Source organism: Alligator mississippiensis, chromosome 10, assembly GCF_030867095.1.
Source record: "Alligator mississippiensis isolate rAllMis1 chromosome 10, rAllMis1, whole genome shotgun sequence".
Lineage (NCBI taxonomy): Eukaryota > Metazoa > Chordata > Crocodylia > Alligatoridae > Alligator > Alligator mississippiensis.
In genome coordinates this window covers 33,910,404-33,923,926 of record NC_081833.1, presented here as the reverse complement: position 1 = coordinate 33,923,926, position 13,523 = coordinate 33,910,404, and the positions used below count along the sequence as shown (strand labels likewise).

Below are 13,523 nucleotides of genomic sequence, written 5' to 3'. Positions count from 1 at the left end.
CCCCATGTTAAATGGGGGGGGAAAAATCCTTATCTTGAATTTGAGTAAATGTGATATATAAATTAGTTGTTGAAACTGGATGCCATTCAATTCACAAAGTTATGGAGGCATGCCTCAAGTCCAGTGAGCGGTGTCTCATGTCCAAAAAGGTTGAGAAACGCTATTATAGACTAACTAAATCAGAAATGTATAAACTTTCATAAGCAACAGTTTACTTCATCAGATGGTATAAAGGGCCTTGGAGCAGAGCTTCTAAATAGAGAGTAGTGATTTAAATATAAAGGATAGGAAAGTGGGAGCAAAAGGAAAGAGGCACTACTGAGAGAGACAAGTTGGATAGAAGAGAGAAAAACAAAGTAGTTAACTCACTGAGGGACATAGGGTTTATGAAAATAATCCAGATAATGAGATAAATCTGGTCTAAACTGAGACTACAGATTGTTAACACAATCCCATTTGTGGATGACTTCTTGTACTGCAATTTCCCATTTAAGTTGTTTTTTTAAAGTTTTGCTGTTTAAGAACAGTTACTCTGAGGGCAGGGATGGAATGTCTGTCTCTGGAGGTTAAAGTGTACTGCCACAGTCCTTCATCTCTCTGGAGTTGATGTCAAATTGGTGTTCTTCATTCTTTCCTACTGGGATTGTCCTGTCTGTCCAATATAGAGAGCCTGCAATGGCGTATATTATTTTGGTAGAAGTGCAAATGAATGAATCTTGCATGTTATATTCTGTGTTATTTAGACAAGTAATGATGTGGTCTGTGATGATGAGGGGGCACAGCTGGCATCTGAGTTCATTGCAAGGGTCTGTTGCTGGAGGGACACCACACCATTTGAGGTCAGAGGGCCGTCTGTAAACCAGGATAGGTTTGTTCCTCATGATGACTACCTTGGCATGGTCACCAGTTTCCAGGAGGGGTTGGATATTATTAACAATATGTTCCAGCAGGGTGATTCTCTTGTCCTAGTCTTGGGGCAGGTATTGTAGCAGGTCAGAGTGAGTGGGGTTTGAGTCTGGTTGTATTGTTTGAAAAGTTGCTCCTTATCTTGCTTCTTTCCAACCAGATAGTATAAAAAATGTATTGAATGCCTCAGTCTTTTTTGAATCATCAGTGGTTTTACTATCCCTGTCCATCCTTTACCGTTTTATTAGGATTCTTTTGTTCCTAGTTTATGTAAGAGAAACTTCCTTATTGTCCTGAGCTTGACCAGCTATAGGGTTTTTTTCATGATGACTTTAGCTTCTTTAATCAATTTTCTGTAATTCCTAACTTCTTATATATCATATTGATTGTAACTTTCTTTACTTTTTCCCCCCTTCTCTTGGATGCCCACTGCACCTCTAGAAAGAAAGCAGCTGTCCCCAGCTGTGTCTTAACCCTCTTTTCCACAGTGTCTTGTTCTCTTAGACTCTATCCCTTCCTCTAATGCATCCCTCTTGGACAGAGACTTTCTAAAACTATTACACTACCTAACTTAAATTGGCCTGTGTTGGTATTGGGGTTCTTCTGTAGTGTTCTTGTCATTTCTAGCCTGTCTTATTTCCTTTTCTTTCTCCTTGTTGGAACAGCCCTGTATCTGGCTCCTCTATCTAGATCACATTAACTTTTCTCTTATTCCAGCTTCTGTCTGTCTGTCTGTCTGTCTCTTCACTTTCTCACATTTATCTTCATTAACTTCCATTTTGATATCCCACTGCACCTTTCCTTACCCTCACCTCTCCATTCAACCTGCAGCCCTGAGTCAAGCCTCCTGTTGGTCAAAAGGCCCTTCAGTCTATTTTCACCAAGCACCGCTTTCTCTCTGATCTCTCTTGGGGAATTCCCTCTCTCTGACCACCATCTGGTCTCTCTCATCTTCGTTTATGACTCCAGTGCTCACTGCCCTGTCACTCAGTCTTTCTGTGACTTCTGACCCATCAGCCTTCTTCTCTCTGATCTCTCTTTTTCTTTAATCGATGTGGCAGTTCTCTATGCTACTGTCTCCTACACTGTTAAGTCTATTACTCATCTCAAGCCTGTCCTGCCCCCCTGCAGGCCTAGCTCAATGCTCACAGTCATTCACTTCCACTCTTTCTGTCATACTGCAGTGTCTCTAGCATAAATCCTGTGACCAGTCTGACTTCTACAACTACTAATTTGTTTTCTTTACTTTCATCTCTGTCATTTTCCCAGCTAAACGACTCTGCTTCTCCAGCTTAATCAAATCCCACGCTTGCAATCCCAGCTCTTTTTTGCCACTTGTGACTCATTTGTCAAAGCATCTTCTTCTCTTCCCTCCACTTTGTCTCTGCTCAGGATCGCGTTGATTTCTTCCAAGAAAGACATTGACAAAATATGACAAGACCTCCCTTCCCAACTTGGTTTGCCTTGTCTTCAGCCTTCTCCTCCTACAACTTTCTAGTCCTTCCCTGTCTCAGATGCCAAGGTTTTTTTTATCTGCTCTCCTTCTCTTAATGTCTCCCCATGTCGCCATGACCTTGTCCCAACCCTTGGTCTGATTTCCACCCCCTCGCCCTGCCACTTGTTTTCTTTCCTTGCTTGGTTTTCCTTCACAGTACAAGCATGCTCTTATCTCTCTCATCTTAAACACCACTCTACCTCTATCTCTCTCTTCCCTTTTATCTTCAGGCCTCTTGAATGAACAAGTTAAGATGGTATCTGGAGGTTCTCTCCAATCTGGCTTTCACCTTTTGTACTCAACTAGATTTTCTACTGATGAAGTTTGTAATGACCTCTTAAGCTAAAGCTTGGAACCAGTGTTCCATCCTTATCCTCCTTGACTTAGAATCATAGAAAATTAGGGGTGGAAGGGATCTCCAGAGGTCATCTAGTCCAACCCCCTGCTCAAAGCAGGACCATCCCTAACTATATCATCATTCTCTCTGGGTAGCTTGTTCTGATGCTTTACTACCTTCCTAGTGAGAGAGTTTTTCCTAATATATCTTAATACCCTTATTGTCCACTGTATGGTAAGCTGAATATGAACCAACAGTGTGCCCTTGTTGCAAAGAAGGCTAGCAACATACCAGGCTGTATTAGTAGGAGTGTTGGCAGCAGATTGAGGAAAGTGATTATTCCTCTCTTTTCGGCACTAGTGAGTACTGTCTGGAGATGCCTCTGATATATCCTGTCACTGCTGAGCGTTTCTTAAAGTCTTGTCTTCCATTGGGTTCCATGACTTTGCTCTCTTCCAATTCTTCTCCTGTTTCTTATTTCAGCTTCAGTATGTCTTTACCCTGCTTCCAGATTTCTAGGTTGGACAGGGCACTGTCCTTAACCACCACCTTTTCTCCCACCAAACCTTGTCTCTCCATATTTTTTACGTGTAATTTTTATGTTGATGATGATGACTTACATATCTACTTTTCCAGCCTTGTTCTTTCTGTTCAAACTAGAATTAAAACCTGCTTTCTTGACATCTTTTCATGGCTGATTAGACACCAGTTCCTTTCTTCGCAAACTCACCCCCTTGTCCCTTCTTTATTGCTGTAGGTGTTGTGCAGGTCTATAGCCTGGCATTATCTCCAGCTCAGACCTCCATCTGGGCCTTGGTGTCTAAGCTCTGTCTAAACTTTAACACTTCCTTCTGTCTAAAAGATATTGCTTTTCCTATCTGTCCATCTAACTAAAACTCTTGTTTGGGCCCTCATCATCTTGAGGCTCAGTTGCTGCAACATTGTTTTTGTTGGCCTTTACAGCTTTATTTTGCCCTGCTCACATCCACCCAGAATGCTGTGCAAAGTTCTTATTCCTATCCTGTCTCTGACCATATCCTCTCTCTCTTTGTATCCTTTAATTAGTCTTATCTCTTCTAATGCCTTAAGCATGGTCTATTTGTATTCATTTTCGAGGCTCTATTTGAAGGCTCTAAACCCATGGTTCCCCACGTTTTTTTCCTTTAAAGGAGAATCCATTTTTAAAGTTTGTTGCTCCATTTATAATGTTTGTTTGCGGCCCTTTCATATATTCTTGAGACCCACTTTTGGGTTGCGACCCACAGGTTGAGAAATGCTGCTATAGACCTCTGGAAACATCTTCCACCTGTGTGCTATGTCCAGGTAGTTGTTTTGTTTGCAGAGCATTTATTCATGGTCACCAGCGCCATGCTGCACTAGGGGAATCTAAAGGCCACTTTGGTAGCAGTTTTCAAGTTAAGTAATGGAACAAAAGAGTGGCACCTGTTGGAATGATCTCAGATTGGCTGGGTCTAGGGATGGGTCACTCCTTTCTGCCAGTGGTCACTATATCTGGTTCTTTCTCCTGAGTCAGGAAATGCTCAGCCCATACTCTGGAGGTCTGTGGACTTTCATACTAATAGAAATGAGATTTTTTTTTTTTTTTTTTTCAGCCAAGCATCAGTAAATTGTTCTTAATTTTTATAACACTTCGAATTCTTAAGGACTAGAAGTCAGGCTGTTTATAAGTTAACCCAGCACAATAAAGGGATACCAAGCACAGGGCAGTTAGTTTATGAAAGGCCTGTTAAGGCACTTTTTCATGGCACCTCTACACCTGAGTGCCTACATGAACTTTTGTGTCTGTTTCAGTCTCCCAAGGTAGTGCCATTTTTCCCAGGTCATCTATTGCATTGTGTCTTCTGTGAGCTGCGATAGGCAGTGCAAACACTTTACAATACAGCTGTAATTGCAGGAATTCATAACATGCGTCTAAAAATTTTTTAGACTAACTTTTTCTGAACTGTAGAAATGTTTGCATGTACATCCAGGTCTCTGTCTTCCTGTCTCTGTATGCGTCTTTCTCTCTCCATCTATCTCTCAGCAAAAGAGAAATCAATTTGCAGAAGAATGTGCTTTCATATTTCAGGTGGTCATGAGAGTGTAGTTATTTTTAGTAAGGCAGCAGTAAATCAAGTGCACTTTCTTGAAGAGGGCACAATTCTCTGTGTTAGAGGTGGAAAAGTGTACCTTTCCTTGTCTGGTGCATGCATGCTGAAGTCATAGTTTCATAGATGTAGGGTTGGAAGGGATCTGTTAGATCATCGAGTCCAACCCCCTGCCCTGGGTAGGAAAGAGTGCTGGAGTCAGATTACCCCAGCCAGGTGTGTGTCCAATTTCCTTTTAAGTACCTCCAAGAAAGGGGACAGCACCACCTCCTTTGGAAGCATATTCCATATTTTGGCAGCCCTCACTGTAAAGAATTTTTTCCTGATGTCCAATCTGAATTTGCTCTCTTTCAGTCTGTGGCCATTATTTCTAGTCACCCCAGCGGGTGCCTTGGTAAACATTGTATCCCGTATTTCTTGCTGCCCCCACCCCTGATGAATTTGTAGGCAACCACGAGATCACCTGACAAATATCAGGCTGACCACGAGGTCAGTCTGACAAATATGCTCTACCATGGTGCTCTTGTAACTTCTTTTAGCTTCTGCTGTTTTTCTCTTTTAATGCACCTGCTGAATGAATGCAGGTGAATTCATGTTGGTTTGTGCATCAGTAGGTGAAATGTTTGGCCAGTTCTCTTCTACTTCAGGAACTGACTTGTTAGGGTCACTGAAGCTTATCATGTGCTCACTAGAAAGTTGGAAAATCTTACAAACTTATGCCAGGGACATGTGCTGCTGTAGAACTTTTCAAAGCTGTGGTAGAAAATTCTTTGTGCTAAAAGAAGAAAAGTATCACCTCTTACACTTTTCTCAGTAAAAAGGTACCTCTGCTGGCGTAAAACCAACATATGCATTTGAAAATCTATTCCCTTTTCCTGACTGCCACTTCTTTCAGATGAAACCATCTTGAACTCAGGAAGTGACACCTCACAAACACCTGTATTGTGTTACAAACACCTGTAATAGTAGACTATTGTTACTTTCCCTTCCATACTACATACTTCAATAGCTGGGGCTTTATGTTGTGACCAGTTCTTTGAAGTTGAACTTAGAATTGAGTTGATCAAACAGGAATTGATCTTCTGTCTTACATCTATCTTTCCTTCTTAATGCAGGTATACCCTTGCTCATTATGGGGCTTCAGATATTTTTCTATAGTTGTTTCTAGTTTAATACAAAGCAACAGACCCATTGTATCTGAGCCACTTATCCCAAGACTGACGCCTGCAGGCTTTCACTGCAGTCTCTCTGGCCCAGAGGTGTCTGCGATATCTTGACTGCAATGAAGCTGGACAGTGCATGTCATTTTGAAGGCTTACGTTTTGTGTCTTAGTATAGTTTTTCAGTATGCTGGGTAGAGAAATAGCAATCCCAAAACAAATATATTTTGATCCAAGAAACCCTCAGTAGAATAAAGGAGAAGTGAGCAAATCCTTGAGGAGGTGAAATATGGGAGCAGGTATTTTTGTGTAGCATGTCTTGTTCATAGTCTCTGTCATGAATGTTGATAGAATTTTCCATAAGGGCACTAGTCATAGGTCCAAGATTGAGTTGTATTTTTGGGTGAATAGTTGGGTATAGAGTCAGGTCAGACCAGACCAAGTCTGCTACCATTCTGACCAGAAATCCAGGTTTTCTGTTTGCCATGAAAAATGCCATAAAACTCGTATTTTCTCATTTAAAGGAGGAAAACACTGGAAAATCATGAAAAACAGTGGATTTCCCATTGCAGATTGACAGTTTCAGCCTGGAAGAGGCTGGGAGGAGCAGGAGGAAGGTGGTCAGGCAGGGGCTACCACATGCATTTGCGTGCTCACACATGTACATGGCTGCCAGGCAGCCTGGAGAGCAGCTCCCCACAGGTATGTCTGGTGGGGGGATGGGGAATTGAGGCCCCCTGCATAGGGAGGGAAGGAGTGGCTTGGGCAGGGCTGGGGCTGCTGCCCAGCCTGGGGCCCGGGGCTGGCGTGCGCAGCTGCAGGGCTCCAGTAGGGAGCGGGATGGAGCCGCATGTGGCTTGTCCAGGGCGGTGGGGGCTGGCTCCCCGCTGCTGTGTGCACTCCTGGGTGGGTATGGGGGCACATGCCCTCCAGATCTGTGCATGGAGCAGGTTGTGGGCTCAGGCTCCCTGCCCTGCTGCCCCCCCTCAGCAGCCCAGTGGACAGGACTTGGCATGGCAGGGCATAGCGGGATGGGGAAGTTTCTTGCTGCTGCGAGCCCTGCGCTGCCATAGCAAGACACCCCCTGCCCACCTGGCAGCAGTGGGGGCAGCGGCGTGGAGTTGTGCCCCTTAGCTGCCAGATGGGCAGGGGTTGCTTTGTCATGGTGGTGCAGAGCTCCCAGTGGCAGCAATGAGCTTCCTTGCACTGCTCTGCCCTGCTGTGCTGGGTCCTGCCCACTGGGTTGCAGAGATCCCGGGGGGAAGGCAACAGGGTGGTGAGTGCAGAGCTCATAGCAGTCAGCCTGCATCTGCCCCCCCACCACCATGGGCTCAATGGGTTTGGATGCTGCTGTCCTCTCACCACCATGGGCTTGGGTGCTGCTGCAGAGGTCAGGGGGCTGTGGACTCGGGTCCCTGGCCCTGTAGCCCTGGCAGCTGGGGGTCCCGTCTGGCAGGGCTGAGGGGAGCAGCAGGCTCTGGGTGGGGAGTGAGGTGGCAGGGGCAGGGCACTGGCATATCAGGGCTTCTCAGTGCCACAAAGCAGTGGGGGTGGGACAGCCACAGCTGGACCCATGTCCTAGTGAGTGAAGAGGGCAGGGGGAGCTCTGATTTTCCATGATAAAAAACCCAAAGCAAAACATCAAAACGTATAGGTATTTAGACTTAATTTTATTACTAGCCAATTGCCTGTCAGGAATGATGTCAGGAATGATGGGTGGAGGGAGGGGTTGCCGGGGACAGAGGCCTGCATCTGGCCCCGCTCCCTCCCCCCAGTTTGCTCCATCGCTGCTACCCATAGGGCGGGGAGGTGGGGTGTGTGGCCAGTGGCGCTGGCTTTGCCCCCGTCCCCCGGCTGCTCCGTTTTTGCGGTCTGCAGGGATCGGGGGGACAGGGCCAGTGTCCCATCTCTGTTCGCTTCATCACCGCCGCCTGCTGGGGGGGAGGGGCTGAGCAGGGACAGACGCTGGGAGCCAGGCTTGCTCCCCCCACCTTTGCCCCCACTACTTTGGAGCTGGGGCTGGAGCCATGCACCACCGGGGGGCCAGCAGGGACAGAGCCCAGGGTCCAGCCCTGCCCCCCCACCTCTTTCCCCCCCCCCCCCCCCAATTCAGGTCTGACCCCATTTCCCCCCAGCAGTTTGGGTTCAGGCCCAGGGCCACTTCCCCCCCGTCCCCCTCCCTGCTGTGGTGGCCCCGACCCTGTTCCTTGCCCCCTCTTGCTGTCACTGCCTCCTCCACAGAGCTGGCCTGGCCCCCTCCCTCTGTCCCCACCATCATGGCAGCACTCTGCCATCTGCTGTCCCTACTGCTTTATTTGCATTCTGATTGGCTGCCGAGACGGCCAGTCAGACTGCAAATAAACCATTACTGACAGACAGACTAAGGTTTTTATATATAGAATAGTGACTGAAGCACTGGTAGGCTTCCAAATTGTTTTAAAACTGCAAAGATATCAATAAAACACTGTGTTCAACTGATACCTATATATATAGTGGCGTTTCATTTTAATTATTGAGAAATGCTGATTTGGGGGCTTTTAATCAGAGAATTCACAATTTCTGGGGGTGGGGGAGGGGCCGCTTTCCCCCCCATCCCAACGCTCAGCACCAGTTGTAAACTGCCCGTGCTGGGCACCACAGAGGCGGCGGTGGCAGCCTCACTGCAGCCTACCACAGCGTGAGCTCCAGGCGGGTAGCAGCAGCAACCACTGCCTAGCGTGGCAAGCAGGGGGGCTGCAGCTGCTGCCGCCATGGCACAGCCCTGATGGCCAAGCCCGGAGCCGGTGCGGAGCCGGGTTACAAGTTGGTGCTGAGTGCAGGGGGAAAAGCGGTCCCTTGCCTGCCCTGTGGCCGGTGCCTTGCACTGCAGCCTCTCGCAGCCTGTGTGGGGATGCCTGTGTCTGCTCAGGACAGCCCCGTGTGGGCTGCGAGCACCGGCCATGGAATGGGGGAGGGACCACTTTTCCCTGCACTCTGCACCAGCTCCTGCCCTGTCCTTCCCGTGCCCCCCCCCTTACCTGAGCTTCCTGTGCCGGGGCAGCCATGTGGTTAACAGGATTGCTGCAGTCACATTTTGCAGATCTCCTAATACACCATTTGTGCATCAAGTGACCGCAGCAGCTATGCCCAGATTGGATCCAATTTAGAGCTTTCCATGTTTTTTGCAGAAGGTCAAAACCAGGAGGTTTTTATTGTTGGATTGTAAATTAGATGTTTATTCCAAATGGTGGTTTTATTCCACACTTTCCTCCAAGCTGCTTCACTGTTGTGTACTACAAGAGCTTGTACACGTGTCCACAATGGTTTCTGGGAGACCAAGCGGTGAGCTGGGAGGTTCTTTAAATCTCTGTGGATGGGGAGGTCTGGAGGGAATTGTCATTCATGTAGTTGACCTCTCTGTATGAAGCTTTGTTGTGGCAAATGTCCGGAGGAGCAATATCGGCCAGTACCGGTAACCATTGAGTTGGTGTAGATTTCAGGGTTCCGGTGATAGCACGCATTGCAGAATTTAACTGGACATCCACACGTTTGGTATGAGTGCTAGCAGTCCAGACACAACGTGCACGGTACTCAGCCATTGAAAAGACCAGTGCCATAGCAGAGGTGTGGAGTACTCCCATGGTAGCTTCCCAACTCGTTCCGGTGAGTTTTCGCACTGTGTTCGCCCGACTCTTAATCTTTGCAGCTATTTTTAAAGATGATTACAAAAGGTTAAGGTGTGGTCGAGTTTCATGTCTAGGTAAGATATAGAGTTGGATTGTGAAAGTGACATTGAGATGAATGTGTGGTTGTTGAGGTGGAATGCTGAAATGACGGACTTAGTTGAATGTGGTTGCAGCCTCCACTTGCAGAAATATTCTGCCTTTATTGGCAAGTCAGATGTTAGTATATCTTCAGTTTCTTTGAAGGTCCTTGCCTGTGTGGTTAGTACCAGGTCTTTGGGATATGCAAATTTCCTTGAAGAGGTAGCAGGCATATTGCTTATATAAATGTTGAAGAGGGCTGGGGCAAGAACACTTGCCTCCAGGAGGCCTTATTTAGAGCCCTTGGTCTGTTCACTTTGTCTCGGAGGTAGACACACATCCATTGGTTGCCCAAAAATGTCCACAAAAGGCAGAGCAGTCTGGCACACAGGAGAAGATGGGACAGTTTTAGCAACCATGCTTCCAAACAGTATCATATGCTGTAGAAAGATCAATGAATGCAGCACCGGAGAAATGGGAAGAACAGATGGATCACTTCACAATGCAGATTCACTTGAGCCTTTGACCTGGCATCCCTAAGATAGTATCACTCTGTTTTCCAGAGTCTCAGTTTTCACTGGAAAAAAAGAGTAAGTCTTTTTCTGACCAGTGTCACTAGGATAGAACTGTTTATTATGTGAACTTGGTGTAATCAGTGCAGTGTGATGTCTGTCTTTCTGAATTTTCATGGGAGCCTAAAAATGTGACCTGCCTTGTTCATTGTGATGGATTTACTCAAGTGCCTGAAACAGATTGATATTAAGAGTAACAATGTTCACTATTTCAGTGTTGGTTAAAGCCTGTGAGAGAGGAGATGGCCAAACATGCCCCAAAGAATCATGGGTCTTAACATCAAAAGAGACCACTCCAACATCTACTGAATAAACTGAGGGATGATATGGCAGTTGGGTGCGTTGCTGAGGTTGGACCATAACTTCTCCCTCCCTTTTTTCAGATTGTGGAACCAAAAGGGGAGAGCCAGTTCTGCAATCTGAGTCATCCAAGCCCTGCTTCTAGCTGGCTGTGGGCATGTGCCTATTGTGTGTTTTGTTGCAGCTCTGCCCTTGACTGAATGAAACCCTGTGGTAGAGCCCAGTAGGTTCATATTTTGAGTAACCAGCTGTGAGGGATGTTTGTTTTGCCCTGGAATGTGACCGGAGATTGAGAGTACTTTGTGTCTGAGAGTACTTAGACCAGCTTCATAGCTACTGAAAGACAGCCTCTTTTAGGACAAGGGGCTATGTGTTCTGTATTCATTTGAATGAGTGGAATAGTGGACTGGAGCAGAATGTGCCTGTCCCAGTTGGAATTTGGGTAGGACACTGGCTTTTGGGAAAGGTATGTTAGGATCTCTAGTTTCAGGTAGTTAAGATCTTGCTTGTATCTCCCTTGGAAGTTTGAGTGTTGTGCAAAGGGTTTTGCAGCACTGATTCACCAGCATCACCTTGACCCTTTGCATTTCTAAAGGCATGGACACACACAGCTTAAACATGGTTTAAACTTGAATAAGACAGCCATACAAGCCTGTTAAACCTCTTAAAATCCTCCTGTAATGGTTCCACAGTATACCTGGAAACTCAGGTACTGTTCAGTGTTGTGTCACCAAGTGTTCTATAACAAGGGTCTGGTCAGTTGTCCCAACATCCCATAATGCATTGTTCCTAGCCTCCCCCCATACACTGCTGCATCTAGCTGCTGTAGTATGTAGTCAAAATTCTACTGCCTACTTTTCTTTCCTTTTGTTTGTATGTTATCAACAAGCTCCCTTGAACTATTTGTACTTTAAAACTTATTTTTCTAGCGTCCAGCTATGTTCTCACTTCCTCCTCAACCATAGCTGATCATTATGCCCCTGACTCCCCCCATAGCCCCTGGGGAATCAAAAAGTATTGGGTCCATGCACTTCCTCCCCACCCTGCCACCCAAGTCAGGGGAGTGCTTACAGGCTTTGGTTATTTACAGGTTATTTTAGTTTATTGAACTCAGGTGTTTGAGAAATGAGGGAAAGCAGAAAAGTGACAACACAAGTCACCCACCCCTTGGGACTCTCAAAGCTTGGGTGCAAGCTTTCTCCTCACCCTGCCTCCCATTTTCCCTCCGCAAGGCATGCTGAGGTAGTCACTTCCACCCCTGGTGTCAGAGCCAGAGCACTTCACACAATTTTGAACCAGTTCTGAACCAGTGACACTTCTTGGAAAGGTTCAATTGTTACATCTGTCTGCACCCAAACACACTTTTTTTGTGAAACTATGAGAGGTTTTTTTTCTTGGAGGTCTCCTCTCCAAGTACTGCACAGCATCTGATTAAGTGAGCTGTGGCTCATGAAAGCTTATGCATCTCTGACTCAGGTGCACTGCTGCCTTGCCTTCTCCTTGATTTTAGACTAATATGGCTACCTACCTCTCTGTGTCAAAGTACTGGAAAAGCCAAACCTTTCTTAACAAAGGTCATAAGATCACCATCAAGGCTGCAGGCAAGGGCTGATCTCACCCTTCAGAGCTGTGGTGGTGTTGGTGGACACCTCCTCCCTCCACACACCCACACAACATACCCTGAGCTCTGCAAGAGATTTTTAAAATTTTGATTGTGTGGTTGGTGCTTGTTCTTTCTTCTGGGAGGGGTCTGCCCTTCCTCTCCCTCCCACCTCCCTTTTTTGCCTCCCTGCTGCTCTGTGTAAGTGCCAAGATGAAGATCCCAAACATGTTTCCCAATTCATTCTTTATCTCAACTTAATTCTTTTATGGATTTTTCTGAAACCTGAGCTTGCACTAAAACAGCAGATTAGTGCTGATTGGTGAAATGGGAACAGTGCAGACATCCTTTGTGAGGGGGGAGGTGTCTCCTGCTGCTGGTTATCAGTGACCCTGCTGCTATTGCCATACATACCAGCCTGCTCCTGGGAATGTCTGTCTGAGCATGTTTATAGTTTGTGAAGTTCTATCAGCGTAACATATCCCACACACTGAGTATACCCATCAACGCTGGGTATTTTGAATGATTAACTTGCAGGTTTGACTTGATAGCTAAAGCACAGTAGCATGACCTAAGAGTTATCTTAGGGAGAAAGAGTTGGCCTGTTTTGTAGCAATTGTTCTGCCAATCCTGTCTGATGAATGAACTTCCATAAGGAATCAGAACTCTTGGCAGAGGTGATATCTTTTATTAGACCAGCTAGGTATTTGCAAAAAAAGGTCTTTATTTGCAAGCTTTTGGGCTTTTAACTTTTATCTGAGCCCGATTTACCCAAAATGAACTTTTCCAACAAGGAGATCTTACAACACTTTCAGCTCTCTTGTGAAATGTGAATTTTAATTTCCACCAAGGAGAAATTTTACATTCTTTGCATTCTCCTATGCCTAAAGAAGGGCAAGTGTACCCAAAAGTTTGCAAATAAAGATTTTTTTTTTTTTGCAAATATCTAGTTGGTCTAATAAAAGATATCACTTCTGCCAAGAGTTTTGGTTTCTTTTGCCATGGGGTGGGCAAAATATGGCCTACGGGCCAAATCCGGCACACCAGGCTATTCTATCCAGCTTGCAGGGCCCCTAAAAAATGTATAAAATTAATTATTATTTGTCTGTGGCTGCCTGTCTAAGCTGATGAGGCACCAGTGGTGGTAGGACCAGGAGAAGCCAGCAGCAGGACCCGGGGCAGCAGCGGCAAGGCCCGACTGGCCTCAACCCCCACAACCGCCCCCCACCCACCCACCTCCAGCCCCCAACCGGAAGCCTCTACCTAGCAGAGGTGCCTGGCCTGGCCTGATGATCTTGGGGG

At 46.3% G+C, this 13,523-nt stretch overlaps 1 protein-coding gene across 2 annotated transcripts in view; it reads left to right on the top strand.

Moving 5' to 3' along the window:
* PSKH1 (protein serine kinase H1) overlaps window positions 1–13,523 on the top strand; it is an 86,004-nt gene that overhangs the window by 47,773 nt on the left and 24,708 nt on the right. The window lies entirely within an intron of this gene.